Source organism: Pinus tabuliformis, chromosome 8 (assembly GCF_031772625.1).
Source record: "Pinus tabuliformis cultivar Carrire ecotype Pingquan chromosome 8, CPIR1, whole genome shotgun sequence".
Lineage (NCBI taxonomy): Eukaryota > Viridiplantae > Streptophyta > Pinopsida > Pinales > Pinaceae > Pinus > Pinus tabuliformis.
Genome location: NC_142294.1, coordinates 639,869,851 through 639,893,140, shown reverse-complemented (window position 1 = coordinate 639,893,140; position 23,290 = coordinate 639,869,851).

The window sequence follows — 23,290 nt, the reverse complement described above, 5'->3', positions numbered from 1 at the left end:
GACCAAACTACCCTATCCTTCTAGACGCTCCCATGAAGACTCCGTGCCAATGTCCAAGGGTCCCTAGATGCTCTCATGACCTTTGTGTGCCATAGTATAGGGACTAAAGTTCACAGTTCTGTGCCAACGTCTAAGAATAAGAAAACCATAGTTAAGTGTGAGCTTCACCCTGTAGTTTCAAACCCTTGTGTGAGCTTCCTCTGTGGGACCTGTGTGAGCCAAGACAAAATAGAAGAGGAGAAGAGATATTGATCAATGTTTCCAAATGAGATTTAGGTCTCTCCTATTTATAGGCTTCCATGAGGGTCCACTTGACGTGTCCATTGGTACATGTGCATTGGGCGAACCTGATTAAGAATATATGTATGAACAAAATATGCATAACTCAACTTCTGTTTGTCCAAATTGGGATATATTTAGGTCTATTTTTTTCCTCTCAAAATTAGGAATTGAATGAAATCATAATATCCATCAAAGGGGAATTTGACCGAAGTTTCATATTTTAACAACAAAGACTCCTAGGAATGGGTATAGAAGCTACCCGAGACATTGTTACCATCCAACGACGACTCAAGCGCTTCAGAAGAAGCCAACCACTAACAATTCGTGGTACAAAGTCAAACACCATCACTGAGATGAATATCCCTGTGTAATCTCGCATGAAATAGATTGAGCCAAACTAAAGTTGCGTACAACATAAAGGATTGGTCGACATGCCCCCAAGATCCTATGATGACTCGGTTCTAGTTCTATGAAATAAAATGACCCTTTCTTCAAGAATCCTTGCCTTCAAGTGGGTGAGCCATATAGTTTTAACTAGGAGAGTTAAATGTCACTCAGTCGCAAAGGAAATTCACATGAAGGAAGCTTGAGCAGAATGATGGTAAACCAAAATCTGAGGGATGAACGTGAGAGCTCCCACACTTAATGTCAATTTCATGCCAGGTGGATTCACATATGATAGAATATAAGTGCCCTATGTCAGGAGAGAGGGGATGGGGGGCATCTGATGACGCCAGGTAGAGTGGGCAGAAGGAAGAGTCAACGAGACACAGAGGGGAAGGAGGGTGTGTGTGGGGGATGAGGGAGGAGGGGAAGGTCTAAGGGGAGGTAAATATTCGAAGGGCATGATGGTCGGAACATAATAAGTGAGAGATAAGAAAAGCGAGGCACAAATGTAAAACTTATGGGATGCGTAGAAATGCCTCATTTCCATTAACCATTGTATTACCCTCATTCCAAAAACATGCCTTATAGGCCTGAGTATTCGCCTGAGGAAGGAGAGGGCCATGCTTAAGGGATGAGTTAGGAAAATCCATCCAGGTCAAGTGGGGGGTCAGCGAATGAATGGAGGATTTAAAAACAGGATGAAAGAGCTTTGGAGGTGGTGGTCCTGGCAAGAGGACACGAAGAATGAATGATCGCCTTATTTAAAGATAGAAAAATGTTTTAGAAGACCTATTTAGGTAGAGCGATCTAGAGTTATTTAAAAGATATTTTTGCTTGAAGGGAGCTCGGATAGAATTTGGGCCAAGAGTAGAAGAAAGGGATATTTTCGAAAGACAAACTGGTTCTGGGGAGAAGCGAGCCAAGAGTCAAGGACCATACTGATCTGGAATATGGACAAAAAAGAGAGACATGGGTAATGCTTTCGTCCAAGCTCTCATAGGGGGGCATTGTGACGAGCCAATAATCCCCCTTTTCTGAAGGTTCTCTGTTGTGAGATTTGTTTTATGAGAGAGCAGCCAACATAATAAGTTTACCTTAGGAATAACATTTTTCTTCCAAATTTTGTTCCAAATCGAAGCCTTAGGGGGGATATGCTGATTGAAGAGCAGGAGAGATTAAACTTCCTTGACCAAGTAAGAGGATCTCTTCCAGCCACACCTATCTGTAGAGGACTGAGTAATGGGGGTACAACCATTTAAATGCACTTTTAGAATATCCAAATTATGAATCAAGAGGCCTAGGGTATCTCCAATGTTCCATCCTATCTAGAGGCCATGTTGGTACCAGCTAGAAATTTTATCTAAGTAAACAACTCCTACTCGTAATAAGTGTTATTTAAGGGGGGTAATTGAAGGATCAAGTCCCAAAGGAGGTTGCTCCATGTTCTAGTATGTCCAGATGTTAATTGTGCTTCCATTTCCCAAAATTTTTGTAGGATTGCTTAGAATGAGAGATGACGAAGACTAAAGAAGCTTCCAGATAGGAGAGCCATGAATTGAAGTGATGTTGTTCTGTTCGTTGTTTAGATATTTAACTCTCATGATTTGTGCCCACCAATTCTTTGGCCTCAACTTAAGAATCCAAAAAATATTGTCTCCCATACTGGTATTTACCATAGTGGGGTCACAAATTCCTATCCCCCATTGCTGCTTTGGTGCTTCGATAATCTTCCAATTCACTAGGTGGAATTTTTTATTATCCTACTTCCCGCATTTCCATAAAAATTCCATGATATATATGCCAAGTTGATGTAAAACAAACTTAGTGGCTTGAAGGGTTGAGAATTGATACAAAGGAATGGTTGATTAGATCGATTTCATCAAAATGGTCATGCCTCCATTATTCAACCATATCTTCCCTAATTCACAATTTTGGTTTTGATTTGTCTAGGACTCTTTGCCAAGCATTGGGAGCTTCTCCCCTTAGGTATATTGGAATTCCAAGGTTACTGAAGTCCTCCCAATCTCAGATGGTCTTGAATCCCATAATTTCTTCAATCTTCACGGCTTTATGTGATGTGATATGCCAAGTGTAAACGTGACATTTGATGTCATTTGTGATGCCTCCCAAGGTTGTAAGAAAATTTTCCAAATTATATTTAAAGAGACTATAAATAACCATAGAGCCCTCTCCTAACAAGATGGTATCATCCACAAATTGTTTGTGGTTTATTCTTCTTATACCCCCTTTGTATCTAATTCCTTGAAACCTATGGGTTTCTCTTTTGTATTCCATTTTTATACTCAATGAATACACCGTTAGAATAAAAAGGAATGAGGAGAGGGGACAACCATGCCTCAGTCCCTTGGATGCCTTAAAAAATACCACCACTCTTCAATTGACCATAGGGGTAATTGAAGTAGATGAGATGAATACTGCAATCCATTTTATAAAGCTTTCATCAAACCCCATTTTCTTCAGAACCTTCAGGAGAAAGTTGTGCCTTACCCTATCAAAGGAATTAGCCATATCAAATTTTATTACCCTACCTTGATCACCTCTTTTCTAGTTAGAGTCGATAGCTTCCTAAATCATGATTATGTGGTCTGATATTTGCCTCCTGGAATGAAGCCCCCCTGATTTTTGGATATCAAATGGGGTAGTATTTTTTTAATCTAGAAGCAGGAAGGTTTGAAATGGCCTTATAAAAGACATTAAAAGGAGAAATAGGGTGAAATATGGAGAAGAAGGAGGGATTAGAGTATTTTGGGTTAAGGGCTATGAAGGGGGAGTTGATATCCCCCCACATGATGACATGATTGAAGGAATATCGTATCATCTGACAAAAATCTTTGTTTATCAAGTCCAAGAAGTGTCTGTAGAAGCTAGGTGAGAATCCATCCAGACCTGGGGCTTTATCTAGAAGGAAGGATAAGACAACCATTCTAATTTACTCGTCCATTTGAGGAGTGACATAAGAGTATTCATGGCTTCCGTTACAAGGGTGGTAACATTATCTAACATGTAGTCATCACTCTCTTGGTCAATCTGTAAGTCCTCCTAGTATAACTCTTCAAAATGACGGATCAGAACCTCCTTAACGTCCTCAAACTCTGTAATATTATGCCCTGTTGGGTCCTTATCATACTAGTGATTACTCCATTAATATTGTAGTTTCACCCCTTATTATTATTTTTGTGCCCCTGTTATCCCCATATTGTTATTATTATGCCCCATAGAATCCCTCTATTGTTATTTTTGTGGCTTTATATTATTATTGTTAGGTCGGCTGGGTTATATTGTGACTCCTTAGACTCCTATATATAGAAAGGAGGTTTTGTCATTTGAATCATCAAAGAATTTTTAATTTATGTAATGTAAAGGAGGTTTCCCCCTTGAAGAGGCTGAATTCTAAGGCGTTGATGTATCTTTTCTATCTTTTCTTGAGCTGGTTTCATAACATTTGGTATCAGAGCTTTGGATTTTAGGGTTTCGCTGCTCCAAACAGGTCATCATGGAAGTTTTACTATAACATTTTTTCTGCGACGTTTCAGAGGCTAAAAAAAAACCCATTGAGAAGAAATATTATTGAATCTTGGTTCCGAATTTCAGATCTTTTTGCGCTATATTTTCGGAGATATGATCTGAGGAAGTTGGTATTTTTACAGACCCCTGAAATACATTCCAAACAGGAGACCTGGGGAAAATCGTCATAACTTTCTCTCTGAGAATCGGATTGAAATTTCGTAAGAAGGTACAGAAAGAGGATGGACTTTAGTTTCTTGTGCATATTTTTCATAGCCAAAGGTTGAAACAAGGAAACGTGGCATGTCGTACAAATTCACTCTACTGAACTAGTCTATAATCAAGTCACTATGGGAGATTTGACATAACTCTTATTTTGAGAATCCAATTGGGATCAGACTGGTGGCATTAGAAAGAGGACATAGAGGGTTACTGCAAGTCACAATTTCAGAACTGGATGATCCAAAATTACAGAGATACATCAGAGGCAATATCGAGCTCCTACAAAGTGAAAACGGTGTGTAGATTCTTTTAAATTTTTGCTGAAGATTGGTTTCAAAATTTATTTTGAAGGAATTCAAAGGGCATAGTAGAGCATTGTTATCGATAACGGATTCCACAAGGAAAGAAAATGCAAACACCTAGTAAGAAACCTAAAAGCCCTAGCATGACACATGAAGAAGAGGAAGAAATGCTACATGATATATCAAAATTACAAGAACAAGTGCAACAAATGTCACGCTCACAAAAGCTAACAGAAGCTAAGATAAATGGCGTGGAATCTAAGATAAAGGGCATGGAAGATAGGATGGATGATTTGAAGATAGATTTGAAGAGAGACATGGTAGATTTGAAGACAAATTTGAAGACAGACATGGTAGATTTGAAGACATATTTGACAAATTTTCTACAAGAATTTCTTACTAATTGGTGAAAAGGTTGTAAAGGGAACTCATGATGCGAACAAAAGAAATGTTAATCATGATTTCATAGACTCCAATGTGGGATTGAAGACCCACCATATTCCAAAAATCGATATGAGGAAGTTTGATGGCAACGATCTCGCAACATGGATATTATAGATGGAGCAATTTTTTGATCTCAATAATGTGCAAAACACACAAAATTTACGTATTGAAACTTTATATTTGGAACCAAATCAGTTTGTGTGGTATCAATGGCTTTTCTCTCGTAAACAAATTACCACTTGGGATATTTTTACGGAAGAATTGACAGCACATTATGAGGATACAAAAAGCAACACTTTTTTAGCCAATTGATAAGTCTCAAACAAAAGGGTTCAGTAATGGAGCACATTGAGGAGTTCCAAAAATTGAACATAAGGGTAAAAAATATTCCAGAGGAGCATAGGATTGATGTGTTCATAGGGTCTTTAAAGGATGATATCCAACATGATGTTCGCCTTTGGGAACTTGATTCATTAGAGAAGGCATTCAGGTTAGCAAGAAAAATGGAAAGAAAAATTATGGCAACCAGGAAGCATACCACTCACAATTATAAAGATGGAAGCGTTGTTGCCCCTAGTCTTCCACAACCTATAATGTTGACACTAGAAAAATTGGAAGAAAAAATAGTAAAAGGGCTTTGTTATAGTTGTGATAGAAAATACACTAAAGGTCATAAGTGTGCCGAGAATAAATTATTCTACATAGATTGCGAAGAGGAAGAAGAAAAGGAGAAAGAAAGGTCAAAAGAAGAGGATATACTCCAGGAACAAAGCCTGGATAAAGAAGAAATGAATCCGACCATATCTTATAATGCATTGGCTAGAATTACCACTCATCAAACCATCAAGATAGAAGGACAAATCAAGAAGAAAAAGGTAATAGTGTTGATTGATTCAGGAAGTACCCACAATTTTATTGATTGTAAGGTAGCATAAGAATTGAATTGCTTCTTATATCCAGCACCAGAGTGTCAAGTGATGGTTGCAAATGGAGGAACAATAAATTTCTCTGGAAAGTGCCATAATATCAAGCTATTGATGGGAGAATATGTATTGACTAGCCCAATGCTTTCCATTCCAATGGGAGGTATTGATGTTGTACTAGGAGCCCAATGGCTACAATCCTTGGGTACAATAGCTTTTAATTTTCAAGAAGTTTTCATTAAATTTTCTGTGGAAGGAAAGGAAGTTTAATTAAAGGGTATTGCAGGGAAACTAGGAAAGATAATCAGCTCTAAGGGTATGACAAAGCTTCTAAGAAAGGAACAAAGGGGTGTAATTGCAAAATTAGGTTCGCTAGACGTTTCCACATTGGAATCATCTATTTCTCCAGATCTCTAAAACATCTTGAACAATCATTCCAAGGTATTTGACACTCCCAAAGATCTCCCACCTATTCGTGATCATGATCATGCTATTCATCTAATTTCGAGAAGTGTTCCTCCAAACATCAGGCCATACAGATATCCCTATGCCCAAAAGAGTGAAATTGAACGTATGGTTGCAGAAATGATAGAGGCTAGTATAATTCAACCAAGTCAAAGTTCTTTCTCTGCTCTAGTAGTATTAGTGCACAAGAAGGATGGATCATGGTGCATGTGTCCAGATTATAGGGAGATCAACAAACCGATTATTAAAGATAAGTTTCCCTTTCGTGTCATTAATGAATTACTATATGAATTGCATGGATGAATTTACTTCACCAAGTTGGATCTTCGTTCAAGATATCATCAAATTAGAATGAAGACTGAAGACATTCCGAAAACAACATTTAGAAGTCATGAGGGTCATTATGAATTTTTGTTCATGCCTTTTGGTCTTACCAATGCACCTTCAACATTTCAAGGTTTGATGAATTCCATTTTCAAACCATTCCTTAGAAAAATTTTGTTAGTATTTTTTGATGATATACTAATCTACAGCAAGTCTTGGAAGGATCATTTTGAACATGTTGACAAGGTGCTACAACTATTGGAGGAGAAACAATTATATGGAAAAAGATCCAAATGTTTCTTTGGAGTACAAGAGGTGGAATATCTGGATGATATTGTATCTCATGAAGGAGTTAAGGTAGACCCTAGCAAAATTAAAGCCATTAAGGAATGGAAAATCCCCACATCCATAAAGCATCTGTGAGGATTTGTTGGGTTGACAGGGTATTATCGTAAGTTTGTTAAGAATTATTGGAGAGTAGTAGCACCTCTAACAACATTATTGAAGAAAGATGCATTTTCGTGGACTCCAGAACCAACAAATGCCTTCGAACATCTTGAAGAGGCAATGTGCCAAGCACCGGTCTTAGCTACACCAAACCTCACAAAAACATTTATTGTCGAATATGATGGTTCAGGAAATGGAATTGGTGCTATTTTAATGAAAGATGAAAGACCCATTGCTTTTGAAAGTCATCCAATCAAGGGAAAATTTTTACACAAAGCTATTTATGAGAAGGAAATGTTGGCAATACTCCATGCACTTAAGAAATGGCGACCCTACCTAATGGGAAGACACTTCAAGGTAAAAACAGATCATGATAGCCTTAAATACTTTTTAGAACAAAGATTATCCTCTGAAGAGAAACAAAAGTGGGTAACAAATATGTTGGGTTATGACTTTGAAATCATCTACAAAAAAGGGAAGCAAAATGTGGTGGCAGATTCACTCTCAAGAAAGGATGAGGACTTGGAAGCATTGTTGTGTGCCATTTCTATTATCCAATAAGATTGTATAAATGAAGCAAGGGAGGAATGGAAGAATGACGAAAAAGCGTGGGCACTTATTCGAAAGTTACTACAAGATTCCAGTACGTCTGGTACATTTAGCTGGCAAAATGATTCTTTATGGTACAAAGATCATTTATACCTCTGTAAGAATTCCCAACTAAAACAAATGATTCTTATGGAATTGCACACTTCTCCCTTAGGAGGGCACTCAGGATTTTTAAAAGGTTACCACAAGGTTAAGAAGGAATTTTTTTGGGATGGCCTTAAATCGGATATTCAAAAGTTTGTGGTGGAATGTTTGGTTTGCCAACAAAATAAAGTTGAAACAATTAAGACGCTGGGTCTATTACAACCTTTATCCATTCCAACCCAACATTGGGAGGAGGTTTCAATGGATTTTATCACAGGTTTACCCAAGTCTGAGGGAAAGAGTTTCATCATGGTGGTAGTTGACAGACTTACCAAGTATGCACAATTTTGTGCATTATCACATCCATTTAAAGCTAGTAAAGTATCTACTGCATTTATGGAAACCCAAAGATTAATGTAAGTGACAGAGATCCCATTTTCACTGGAAATTTTTAGACAGAATTATTTTCTTGTCTTGGTACTCAGTTAGCTCATAGCTCATCATATCATCCTCAATCTGATGGGCAAACTAAGATAGTAAACAAATGTTTGGAAGGATATCTTCATTGCTTTGTATCTGATAAACAGACACAATGGGTCAAATGGTTTCCTCTAACTGAATGGTGGTATAACACTTCCTTCCATACAACAACAAAAATGACCCCATTTATGGCACTTTATGGATATCAGCCACCATCCATCACATCATATTTAAGAGAAAATTCTAAGGTCCAAGCAATGGAACATCACATCGAACATCAACAATAAGTCCTCCAACTCTTAAAGGATAACCTCATGTTGGCACAAAATAGAATGAAACAACAGGCAGATCAACATCGTAGCGAAAGAAGTTTTGATGTAGGTGATTTGGTATTCCTACGGCTAAAACCATATAAGAAAATGTCCCTCGAGCAAGCTAAGAAGGATAATAAATTATCACCAAAGTATTATGGTCCGTACAAAGTGTTGCAAAAGATTGGTACTATGGCATACAAATTGGAGCTTCCTGCAGCTTCTCGATTGCACCTAGTTTTCCATGTTTCATGTTTAAAGAAGGTTATAGGCGACAAGCTCCTAGTTGAAACAATATTGCCAGAACTTGACGAGGAAGGAGAAATTAAATTGGAACCGGAAGCAGTCACAAAAACAAGAACTCGACAGCTACGAAATCGATTAATTTTGGAGTATCTTATCAAGTGGACAAACTTATCTGCTGAAGATTACACATGGGAGAATGAGAATTTTATACAGAAGCATCCAGAACTATGCAAGCATTGAGAACAACACTTTTTTGAAGGAGAGGGGCATGTTGGGTCCCTATAATACTAGTGATTACCCCATTAATATCGTAGTTGCATCCCTTATTATTATTTTTGTGCCCCTGTTATCCCCATATTATTATTACTGTGCCAAATAGAATCCCTCTATTGTTATTTTTTTGGCTTTATATTATTATTGTTAGGTCAGCTGGGTTATATTGTGACTCCTTAGACTCCTATATATAGAAAGGAGGTTTTGTCATTTTAATCGTCAAAGAACTGTTAATTTATGTAATGTAAAAGAGGTTGCCCCCTCGAAGAGGCTAAATTCTAAGGCGTTGATCTATATTTTCTTGAGCTGGTTTCATAACATTCCCCCTATGATGAATATGGGAAATGTTATTTTTACTTTCTCTATACTTTCTCTACGTATGAAATAATTTTGTATTAGAATCCCCATCCAAATTCTAATTGTTTCTAGATTTAACCTCTACTATTATTCTTCTATTCAGAGGAGAGTGTGGAAAGACTTAAAAGTCTTAACTTCTTTCTGGAGATTAGTCTGAATATCTAGGGCAACCTCTATTTGTTCCTGAATAGACGCTAGTTGTTGTTCCATGTCCCTTATTATATTCTTCCTCTCTACCTTATTCTTCTTGAGCCATTTTCGCATGTCTCCTTTAAGACACTTGATTTTGGGTTCTGAGATAGAGATTAGGCTACCTTATACCCATTGAGACCATGAGAGAGAAACCAGATCAAAGAACCCATGGGAGTCCAGCCATAGGGGAGAATATATTAAGGGAATAGGACCAAGATTATGGGATGCTGAGAGGACAAGGTGAGTAGTATGGTGATTCGAGCCATGCGAAGGAAGGATAAAGGACTTGAGATAGAGGTTTGGAGAGAGGAGGCTATTAGAAGTGAGGAAGTGAACAAGCCGACTAGTAATGTGGATAGGGATCATGCACTTGCTTCTACAAGTATAGAGGAATTTAGAGGGCTTGACATAAAAAAATGTTAGGGTAAGAAATCAGTCCTCCATGTTTTCTTGTAAGGAATCAAAAGAAAAAACCCGCTCATTTCTCCTTTTGTACTAGGGAAGTGTTGAAGTCTCCACCAAGGATACAATTTCATCCATAGTTAGAGTTTGTCAACTTTGCGAGGGACTTCCAACACTCCTATTTTTCTTGAAACCGTGTCGGCATATATACACTGACTATAGTACAAGTCTGATGTAGCTTTAAAATCCTAACATAATTTCTATCAAGCTGGTTTTTTTTGTATAGCTTACCAGTTGAAAATGTGTTGGATTACACATCACACAAAGGTCTCCTGAAGTGCCTCGGGCACTTACCACTATTATATGGATTTTCCCCAAATTTTGAAATGATTGAAGGATATTTATACCTCGCCTAACTTCATCTCCTGGAGGAGGGAGACTATTGGTCTTTCCTTTTGTATTGATCACTTCACTTCAATGGTTCTTTTCTTGGAACTAAGTCCCCTATAATTCTAGGAGATGATATTCATTATTTACTTTTGGAGGATGTTGTCCCTTTCCGAGGACCTGTTATATTTCCTTTCTTTCCTCCTTTAACCCCAAGGTTTTCTAGTTGTTGAGGAATAGTGTGCTTGAACCCTAGTTATTTGTCTTTTTCAATTTCCTCAATCCATATGTATTTATTGGTTTTATGATCTGATCTTCTTATATTTATGGCTATATATTTTTGTCTCACACATTTTGATTTCTCATCAAATAATCTTGCAGGTATAGCTAGTTTGATCATTTCTTTGGAAGATAAGAAGTCCTCTTCATCCTCCTCTTCATTTGAGGTGTCTTCTATGTTATTGCGTATTACTATTCTTATATGAGTCTATTTCTGTTGTCATGGGGCTAGGTTTTCTTATTAACAACATGACCACCCCGATCACTTCCATTGGGGTTATATGAGAAGAACCACCATCTACCTAGGCATTGGTAAGGGTCGCATAACGGTTGTCAACATCTGGCTTGACTTGAATCGGAACCACATTCGAGGAAGCAGTCAAATAATTTTCCAAAGGCATGTTATTTTGTTTGTTGTTTCCCTTTCTTCACTTAACCTATTGGCAGTGCACATTCAATTCTTTGTGTTAATTTGATATTCTAGGTAGCTTTTATCGAAATTATAATATTCATGGCAGACTTTTCATTTGAAGGGGAGCTAGTCATAATCCACTTACTGAACATGGGTCTAGTTATCCATGCAAAGGGTGAATACAGTAGGAATGCCTTTTTCTAGGTCCACTTCGACACATATTCTTGTGCAATCAAAGAGTCCACACTTTCATTCTGCATAATCAATGTACTTCCCCAGAGAGTTTCCAATCAAACAAAAGGTTGCATCATTTTAGCCGACGAGGGGAAGATAAGGGAGTTTCAACTAGAGAAAGAGTGAAGAGGGGACATCAAATTTCATGTTGAAATTACAACTTCACCTATCGAGGTAGATTCCGTGAGCTCCCATGAAATAAGGATTACTACTAAAGACCAAATCTCGTTCTAGTTTGTTCTCAAAGTAAAAAGTGAAAAAAATATTACCATAGAATGACGAAATGACTTCTCCCTTGATGACTGGATTTCACTAACTTTTAATCTAAAACTAGAGCATGTGCAGAGAAGGACATAGCCCCATGAATAGATCTATAAGGATGCAGTTAGCAAGATGCAATGCACATGAGCGGGTTTGGGGGGCCTTGATCTCAATTTTCAGAATTTCATCAAAAATTTTCATAAATTGTGAAGGACCTTTCTTCTGAAACTTAGGCGCCACTGAAACTAGGGAGTTGAAAGCCACGATTTCTTTAGCAAGAGCGAGATCTGGTGTCAGCACAACCATGAGATGTTATCCGACCAAATTCCGTGAGGACTAATCTACTGAGGATGGATAATTGGGGGGAGGAGTTACAAAGGGAGAAGAGAAGGCAGAGGGCGATCAAAAGGAACTTTCGAGGACAACTATGGAATCCCTTATTGTCAAACTCTCAAGGAGCCTCCTGTAGTGGCACTTTAATTTTTTATTCAGATGTAAAATGTTAGTGACTCCATGGTGGATCATGGTAACTATGCTTCAAAATGGTTTTATTCGTTGCATTCTGATAGTGATATGTGTTTGTCACATTGTGAGGTTGATTATTGTTTCTCAAACTATGATGTACCTTTTTCATCATAATGTGGAATACATTATTGTTTGTCACATTGTGATGTCAATTTTTTTTGCTCAAATTGTGATGTGATATTTCCTTCATGACATTGTGCGATCAATATTTTTTTTTCATGATTACATATTGATCTTTGTTAACCACATTAGAATAGTGACCTTAGTTCATCACATGATACCATTGATTTAGTTCACTAAATTATGATGTCATTTTTGTCATGTCATTATAGTGACTTTACAGGAACCCATGAGGACGACCAAAAAAACCCTTCTTGTCAAACTCTTAGAGTGCCTCCTATGCTGGAACTCTAATTTTCTATTCAGATGTAAAATGTTAGTGATTCCATGATGGACCATGCTAACTATGGTTGAAAATGGTTTTATTTATTTCATTACGATAGTGATATTTGTTTGTCACATTGTGCTATTGATTATCTTTTCTCAAAATATGACATACTTTTCTAATCACACTGTGGCATTCATTTTTGTTTGTCACAATGTGACGTCTATTTTTGTTTCTCAAATTGTGATGTGATATTTTCTTCATCATATTGTGTAGACAATATTTGTTTTTCATGATTTCATATTGATCTTTGTGAACCAACTTACAATAGTGACTTTAGCTCAACACATTATGGCGTTGATTTAGTTCACTACATTATGATGTCATTTTTTGTTTGCCATATCAAAACAATGTTTTTCTGTTCCTCACATTGCCATGTTGATTTTTATTCGTCACATTTCAATGTCAACTTTTGTCATTGTGAAAACATTTGTTTTACACAATTCAACACTCAAATTTCGTTTAGAAGAATGAAAAATTAGTTTTTGTTTGCCCCAATATGACATGTATTTTTTCTTCACATTCTGACATTGATTTTATTCCTTTATGTTAGGCCAGGAAGTAACTTCATTATGTAGAAAATATTGACTATATTATTCCATCAGGTAGGTCCTTATTATATACATGAGGGAGAGACTATTCAGTTCGTCTCCCGATGATGGTTCATATTCCCATCTATCTATTTACAATAATTCACCCAATCACAAGGATTAGGTGTCAACATTCCCCCCTTAATCTGAAGGGATGTTGTGGAGTCCAAGCATCATTCTGAATCGTTCAAGATTTTCCCTTCCAAGCGCTTTGATGAAGATGTCTGCAATTTTTTCATTTGTGGAACAATGACGGAGATGGATTGTTTTGGCCTCAACATGATGTCGAATCAGATGATATTTAGTATTGATGTGCTTCGTTCGATCATGGAACTTTGGGTTCTTGGCCAACTTTATTGCAGAGGTGTTATCAATCATGAGTGGAGTTGATTGTACTTGTTTTACCTGTAAATCTTCAAGAATTTCCTTGAGCCACACAATTTCTTTTGTTGCTTTAGTTGCTGCCACGTATTCTGCTTCTGTTGTGGAATCTGCGAGAACTGATTGTTTGCGTGATCTCCAGGAGACATCTCCTTATCCAAGACTCATAGCATATCCTAAAGTAGATACTCCAGTTTCTTTGTCTCCAGCGAAGTCTGAATTAGAGTATCCAATCAAGATGAAGTCGTCCACCTGTGTATACTTGATTCCAAAGTCTTGAGTTCCCTTCAAGTACCTCAGAAATTTTTTTGCAGCAGACCAATGTCCCTCACAAGGCTTTTGCATAAACCTGGAGACGATTCCAACGGCAAATGAAATGTCTGGTCTGGTAGTACTTAGGTAGTTGAGACTTCCTACAAGATTTCTATACTTTGTTGCATCCTCAAATTCCTTCCTTCAATAGATGTGAGCTTTAAGTTTTGTTCCATTGGAGTAGTAAGAGGATTGCACTCTATCATGCCAAACATGTTCAACAAATCTCCAATGTATTTATTTTGAGAAATAAATATGGACTTTGGATGTTTGGTTACTTCAATGCCAAGATAGTAATGAACATAGCCCAAATCATTCATTTCAAAACTTTTCCCCAATTCCTTCTTTATGGATGAAATTTTTATTTCGTTGTTCCCTGTCATTAAAAGATCATCTACATATACCACAAGATATACAATTGTTTTGCCAACTTTCTTGACAAATAAAGTTGCATCATCAAGATCAAAATGATTGAAATTGAGTTTCAGAAGATGCTCAGTTAGTTTTTCATACCCAGCTCGCGGTGCTTGTTTGAGGCCATACAAGGACTTCACAAGTTTGCATACTTTATGTTCATGTCCTTTCACAGCAAAACCTTCAGGCTGGGACATAAAAACACTCTTTTAACTCTCCATTCAAGAAAGCAGTTTTTACATCCATTTGATGGACTTTCCAACCGTTTTGAGCTGCTAGTGCGAAGAGTGTCCAGATGGTAGCTCATTTTGCTGTGGGGGAAAAGGTATCCTCATAATCGACCCCTTCCATCTATGCAAAACCTTTTGCCACAAGCCTAGCTTTGTGCTTGTCAAGTGGGCCATCAACTTTATACTTGTTCTTGTAGACCCACTTGCACCCAATTGGTTTGGTTCCAAATGGAGGATCAACGAGCTTCCAAGTGCCATTCTTTATGAGGGCATCATACTCCTTTCGCATCGCTTCTTTCCATTCATCATGAGAAGCAACTTTTTTTTGAAGGAAGTTGGTTCAAAATCTGTAGACAAGTTCAATTCACAATCATAAGAAACATCCATATCAACAGGTGAACTAGAGTCATCTACATCACCTCCATTTTGTTGGTTTGAATTTCTGGTTCCTGTCTTTCCAACTTCATCGGGATGAACACTTTCAAGTGTCTTTGTCAACCCCTTTGGGGGACCTTTCTCAGATGGTCCAGGCTGCTCCGTTGATTGAGTTGGGACTCAATCAAGATTGAGTCTCCCAATTCTATCATTTACATCACTTAAAGCATCATCCGTTGTTGGAGTTTCATGCGGGGGAGAGTGTTCTTCAGAAAAAGATTCCACATGTTGATCTAGTATAGGAATCTCCCCTTCAAGATGTGGAATCTGATTATCAAATTCTTGAAATGATTTTTCTTTTACGAGTCTATCCAAGTGATCAAGTTGCCGCTCAACAAAATTGTCAATTTTAGATGATTCGAGAAAAATTACATCTCTAGATACAACAAACTTCTTATTTACTTCATCATAAAGGCGGTATGCTTTGGACGTGTTTTAATACCCCAGGAAGATACACTTACAACTTCTAGCACCAAGTTTGTTTCTATGTACCTTTGGTATCAAGGCATAACAGGTGGAACCAAAGACCCTGAGATGCTTTACTGAAGGAACATATCCATACCACATTTCATAAGGAGTCTTGTTTCTTATAGCATTATATGAACATTGATTCTTTATATATGTAGCACATAGAATAACATTAGCCCAAAACATTATCTTTACATTTTGGAAGAAAATCATGGATCGTACCATATTTAAGATTGTTCTATTCATTCTTTCAGCTACACCATTTTGTTGGGGATTATAAGGCACAGTTGTTTGATATTTGATCCCATGTTGGCGAAGATAGTTTTCAAATTCATTTGATGTGTATTCTTTTCCATTATCAGTGCGAATAGACCCAATATGATATTGTGCATCATTTTTAATCCATTTATGAAAATTCTTGAATGTTTGGAAAGCATCAGATTTGTTCTTCAATAAATAAACCCAAGACATTTTGGTGTAGTCATCAATAAATGTCATGATATATTTATTTCCACTTGCAGAAGGAACAGGCATTGGACCACATAAATCTGAATGAATGAGTTCAAGCTTCCTATGCGCTCTTGAATGTGAATCATGAAAAGACTGTTTGCTATGCTTTCCTAGAATGCAAGCATCACCTTGCTTAAGTTTCCTAGGAATTGTAGGCAAACCAGCAACACCATTTTTCTTCAATAAGCAGAGACTGTCATAGTTAAAATGTCCATATCTAGTATGCCATAATAAACTTGATGGAAGTGTACCTTCTTCATGATGAGAATTGTATGAGAAATGTTGTGCATGACCAGAGGTTCTTTGCAGTTTGAGAAACCTTTCTTCTTCTATTTCCCTCATGACAAGTGAGTGATTAGATGCTTTTCTTACCTCAAGCTTGCCATCAAACATATGAATTGAGTGACCTTGCTGGCGGATGTGGACCAAGGACAGCAAGTTTCTCTTGAGCTGTGGGAGATATAGAACATGATGCAGAAGAAAGTCTGTAAGACCAGGCAGTTTAAGCTTGATTGTGCCAAGCACTGATGGCTTGATTTTTTATTGTTCTGCAAAGTATACTGCTCCATCAACATTATCAGTAAAATCTTCAAAAAAAATCTTTTCTATGAGTCATGTGGTAGGTTGCTCCTGAATCAAGCAACCAATCATTTTTCCAAGAATCAAGTGAAGCATTAAATAGATCTTCATTTACTCTAATGTTACATTGTACCACAACATAGTGAGCGGATTCAGGTGCTTTACCTTTGTCTGTATCATCAGCTTTACCTTTCTGTTTGTTTTTTTTCTTCTCAATTTTGTCCCATGGTAGCTTGCATGTAGAGGCATCATGTGATCCATTTCTTTTGCAGCAAATGCAGTGAAAATCTACCTTTTCTCCTTGAGAATGTCTGCCCCCCCTTCCTCTGAAATATATTCCTCTTCCTCTTCGTCCACCTCTTCCTCTTATAGAATCTTCAGCAGGATGCTTTTCTTTATGAGCAAGGCACAAAGTCTCTTTAGAAGATTCAGGGGTTGTCTTCTTTCCAAAAGCTTTCTCCTTCAGCAAATTTTTTCACAAGAGATTCAAAGGTTATATCTTTGAGATTTCCATTATCTTGCAATGACTCAAGATAATTGGAGTAAGTAGGATAAAGTTCCTTGAGAAAAGCGATAAGAGGAATATCCAATTCAACCTTAGTAGATTTGATATCATGCATTATAGACTTTACTTCAGATGCAAGAGCAAGAGGATCATTATTTTGCAGTTCAAGAGTGAAGAGTTAAATCATGAGTTGAACAACTTCAAGTGCAGAATGTGAGTGATAGAGTTCTCTCAACTTTTGTAAGGCTTCATAGGAAGTTGAATATGACGAAATATGGCGACTCACCTCTTCATTTACAGATGCTGCGATTAATGCATAAGCTTTGTTGTTCTTGTTTTTCCACATGACGAGCTCTTTGTTTGAGGTAGGCTATATTGGGTCATTGTCTCCTTCTTCGACACACACTCCTTTCCACATCTCATTGAAAATGAGGGTGTGTTTTATCATCCGAGACCATTCAGGATAATTCTCCTTACCAGTGAGAACTATTCCCACCATGGATATGATTGAATGCATTCTGTAAAAAAAATACTTCTGCTGATAGAAAAATACTTCTGCTATTAATGTATAAAATTGTACTTCTCATGGAGAAAAAAGTGCAGCTCTAGTGTAAAAATATTGCACTCTTATATATAGGACAAAGGTATTACCAATTCCTATATGGTGGAGATGATATCACTCACAACACAAAGCTTTAGAGAACCACATAACCTCGAGCTAGAAAACTCGTGCAACGTACCAAATAATACAATGTTCAAACAATACATATGGCTGCGTTCAAAACATATCTAACGCTGAGGTATCATACTGTTATAACACCATTCAAAAGTACCATTCAAGAGAAGCGGCTTCCTATACAAAAATCCCCAATGCCCTCTCTTTTCTGTACATCACGAGGACATGAAATCAGTAAATTACACTTTCATATGCACGCCAACCCGAGATCGCAAACCAAACCAATATATAACTTTAACCACACTTTCCAGCTCTTACTTTTCCTTGCTCAAATTGTGATATCATTTTTTTAGTCACATTGTGACATATATATATATATATATATATATATATATATATTTGTTTGAAATTATTGTGTTAATTTTTTAATGATCACATTGCATTAGTCATTTTAGTTCATCACATTGCAATGTGGACTTACATCACAACATTTGGATATCGATTTTTTTCATCAAATTGTGACATAATTATTCACTTGTCGCATTGTGATAATAAGTAATATTCAACACATTGTAAAATTGAGCAATTTTTATCACATTGCAATGTCTAGTTTTACTTCTCATATTGCAATCTTGGGTTTGGGTGATCATATTGAGAGATAAATTTATCTAAACACATTGAAATGTTTAGTTATGTTCATCACATTGGGACATAAAACACATTTTTTCTCAATATGTTGTTCAATTTTCTTGATTACATTGCAACATTGTGTTATATTCATCAAATTACAAAGTTAGTTTATGTTCAACACATCGCAATATTGTAGTATTTTGTGACAAAAATAATGTGATGTCAGGTGATGTTACACTACATTTACAACACCACCATTCTTTTGCAATGTTAAACTATTCTTGTCACATTATGATGTCAACATAGTGTAAAAATGAAGTTGTTGCCAACCCTTTAACAAAAAATCCGTTGAAATTATTATTTGTAATAAAGATTAGAACTCTAAATTAATGCAACATATCTATTTTTTTGTAATGTAATGAAAATTAAACTTTATCATAACATAAGACATCTCGATGAAATAATTTTTCAAAATCACTTCATAATATAATTCATTAAATTGAGTGGACTTAAATATAAGTCTCTCATATGTGTGTATTAAATAATGGTTGCTCCAAATCTTTATAGTCACTATTTCCTAAACAACTATATTTATTATTTCATCGATATCAATTAAAATATATATTTTTAGTTTATCTATTATATTATTAGAATAATTATTAATATTTCTCTTAAATAATATTAAATGGTTACAATAACTATTAATGCCTCCAATTTCTGTGCCCTACAATTCTTATTATCCCTATAGACAGAAGTTGTAGCTTCATCTTGTTGTTATCCACTTTCCCACAATTTTATATCCTTTACATTATTTCAATATTCATTGGGTTCATTATCCTTCTCGTCGTAGATGAAATCGAGATGCATAGATTCCCATTCACGAAGATCTCAATCCATTGATGAACATTCTGTTGTGACATATGTGACCAACGCCCATTTGAAAATTCGTAAGGAAATTCACTAGGAAGAAAATAATATAAGGTGGAAAGAAGGTTCATCATACATGCTTAAATTTAATTAGAGGTATCAAGTTGGATTCCATAAACCAAAAAACACGTACAAGATAGACTCCATACATGTAGACAATGAACCTATACAAGCGGCTTAAGACCATCATGGGAAAGGACTCATTGAAATGTTTAAGACCAAACGAGGAATCCTCCTTAGTGTTACTTATGCCAAAAGGAAATTATACATATTTTTTATATGCTTCTATGTTAACAAAGAATGTTTTTGATTTAGAATTTTCCATCTAAAGGGAAGAAATTGAAATCCTCCGTAGTATTACTGATGCCAGAAGGGCAATTATACATATTTTTTATATGATTGTATGTTAACAAAAAAAAATGTTTTTGATATAGAATTGTTCATCTAAAAGGAAGAAATTGAAGTATCTACCAGAATATATGTGGGCTCTCCTTAATTTAAATTATTATCTAGTATATTTGTTTTTTTACATCAATAACAACATTGTGACTGATAATTTATTATCTGGATATATTTGTTTTTGTACATCAACAATGTTAACATCGTGTGACGGATAGACTAATAATATCATAAATAACAATAATATGGGAAAAATAAACTTGCTACAACTTCCTAATGATAAGGTAAGGATATCATACCAAAAAACATCTTTTCTATACTTATGGTCTTCTTTCCTCGTAAGAAGTCAGTAAGATCAAACAAAAAAAATGTTGTGTTTTCTTTCTACTATATAGTAATATAAGAATCTTACATGTCTTTACCAAAAAAATAATATATACAATAATTATTTGATGCTTTAAGCTTGTTATAATGATCTTTTTACTTTTTTGTTTTAATATTAATTTTAAGTTACTAGTTAAATTATTTTAAATTTTTAATATATGTGTTAATTTAAAAATAAATATACTAAATCATTTTTTATCTTGAAAATATAGATTAATTTTAATTGTGATGTGTTAACTTAATATATAGTTTAGTTTGTAATGATATTTTTTAGTTCTAATTTTAAAGAACCAATTTTAACTTTGATATATTATTTTTAATGTTATGTCCCTATACTACTAGTGTAATCCCTTATTGTTACTAGTACAACCCCTTTATTATATTGTTGTGCCCATGTAGTCCTCACATTGTTATTATTATACCCATAGAACCTCACTATTGTTATTATTGTGCCCTTACATTATTATTGTTATGTCGGTTCTGATTATATTATGACCCCTTCGACTCTTATATAAAGAAAGGAGATCTTGTCATTTGTATCATCGAAGAATTGTTCATTTGTGTAATGTAGGAGGCTTCCCCCGTCGAAGAGGTTGAATTCTAAGGCGTTGATCTATCTTTTATGTCTTTTGTGAATTGGTTTCATAACATTTGGTAGCACAACTTTGGATTCTAGGGTTTCGCTACACCAAATAGGTCATCGTGGAATTTTCCCTATTAATTGTTTTCTGTGATGTTTTGGAAGCGAGAAAAAAACATATTTGGGAAGAAATATTGCTAAACCGCAGGTTTCAATTTGAGAGCTTTTCTCGCTATATTTTCAGAGATATGATCTGAGGAATTTAGGGCTTTTGAGAGCTCCAAAAGTTCATCTAAAATAGGTCACTGTGGGATTTTCACTATAACTGTTTCGCTACGATGTTTCAGAAGCTAAACCAAAAACCCATTTGAGAAGAAATCGGTCTGAAGCCCAACTCCAAATTTTAGATCCTGTCTCACTATAGTTTCAGAGACATAGTCTGAGGAAGTTAGGGTTTTTGTAGACCCCCCGAATTACATTCCAAATAGGTCACCTTGAGAAAATCATCATAACTGTCTCTCTGAGCATCAAATTGAAATTTCATAAGAAGTTGCTGAATGAGGACATACTATAGTTTTGTGTGTATATTTTTCAGATCCAAAGGTCAAAACAATGACACGTGGCACTTCATACAAATTTGCTCTTTTGAAAAGGTATATAATTAGGTAATTTTGGGGAGATTGTGCGTAACGCTTCCTTGGAGAATCCAATTTTGATCAGACTAGTGGCATTGGAAGGACACAGAGGGCTACTACAGGTTGTAATTTTATAACTAGAAGAGAAAAATTTAAAGATTTATAGTCATTTCAAGATCGAACTCCTAAAATCAAGAAAAGGCGATATGAGGAAGCTTGATGGCAAGGATCCGGTAAAGTGGATACTACAGATGGAGTAATATTTTGATCTACACGAGGTGTAATTGTTATAAACGGTACGTATTTCATATTCATATCTAGAACCAGATCATTTTTATCGTATAAAGGGCTTTGTTCTCATAAACCACTTGTTACGTGGTCAATTTTCACAGAGGAAATGATAACAAAACATGAGGATACAAAGCAAAATAGCTTCTTTAGCCAATTGATAAATCTCAAAAAAAATTGTTCAATGGCAGAGCACATTGAGGACTTTCAAAAATTGAATATAATGGTAAATGATATTCCATAGAAGCAAAGAATTGATGTCTTCATAGGTTCATTAAAAGATAACATTTAACAAGACGTTCGTCTTTGGGAACCCGATTCATTGGAGAAGGCATTTAGGTGGGCAAGAAAATTTGAAAGTGAAATTATGGAAACGAGGAATCCCACCACTGATGACTCGAATTATGGAAGTGTTTCTTCTCCTATACTTACACAACCTACAAGGTTTGCATCACAACAATTGGAAGCAAAAAGAGAAAAAGGAATTTGTTACAGTTGTGATAGAAAGTGCACTAAAGGTTGAAGAAGTAAAAGATCACATCGAGAAAGAAGAAATGAATCTGACCATATCTTGTAATGCATTGGCTGGAATTACCACTCCTCAAACTATTAAGATAGAAGGACATATCAAGATGAAAAAGGTTCAAGAAGTGAAAGATCACATCGAGAATGAAGAAATAAATCTGACCATATCTTGTAATGCATTGGCCGGACTTACCACTCCTCAAACTATTAATATAGAAAGAAATATCAAGAAGAAAAATGTTCAAGAAGTGAAAGATCACATCGAACATCAAGAAATGAATTTGACGATATCCTGTAATGCATTGGAAGAAATTACCACTCCTCAAACTATCAAGATATAATTACATATCAAGAAGAAAAAAGTAATAGTGTTGATTGATTTGGGTAGCACCCATAATTTTATTCCTTTTAAGATAGCCAAGGAATTTAATTACTTCCTATATCTAGAACCAGAGTTTCAACTCATGGTTGCAAGTGGAGGAACCATAAATTGCTTTGGAAAGTGCCATAATATCAAACTATCCATGGGAGAATATGTATTGAATAGCCGAATTCTTTCCATTCCAATGAGTGGTGTTGATGTTTTACTATGAGTTCAATGGCTACAATATTTCGGTATGACAACTTTTAATTTTCAAGAACTTTTCTTGAATTTTTTTGGGAAGGAAAGGAAGTTGAATTTAGGGGTTTCAAAGGGAAACTTGGAAGGATAATGAACTCTAAAAGCATGACAAAGCTTCTAAATAAAGAAAAACAGGGTGTAATTTCACAATTATGTTCACTAGAAGATTCCACATCAAAATCATGTATTTCTCCAGATCTTCAAAATGTTTTGGACAATCATTCGAAGGTATTTGAGACTCCCAAAGGCCTCCCACCTATTCCTGATCATCATCATGCTATTAGTTTGATTCTAGGAAGTGTTCCTCCAGACATCAGGCCTTACAGATATTCATATGCCCAAGGAGTGGGAACTGATTCAAAAGTTGTAGAAGATCCCAGTT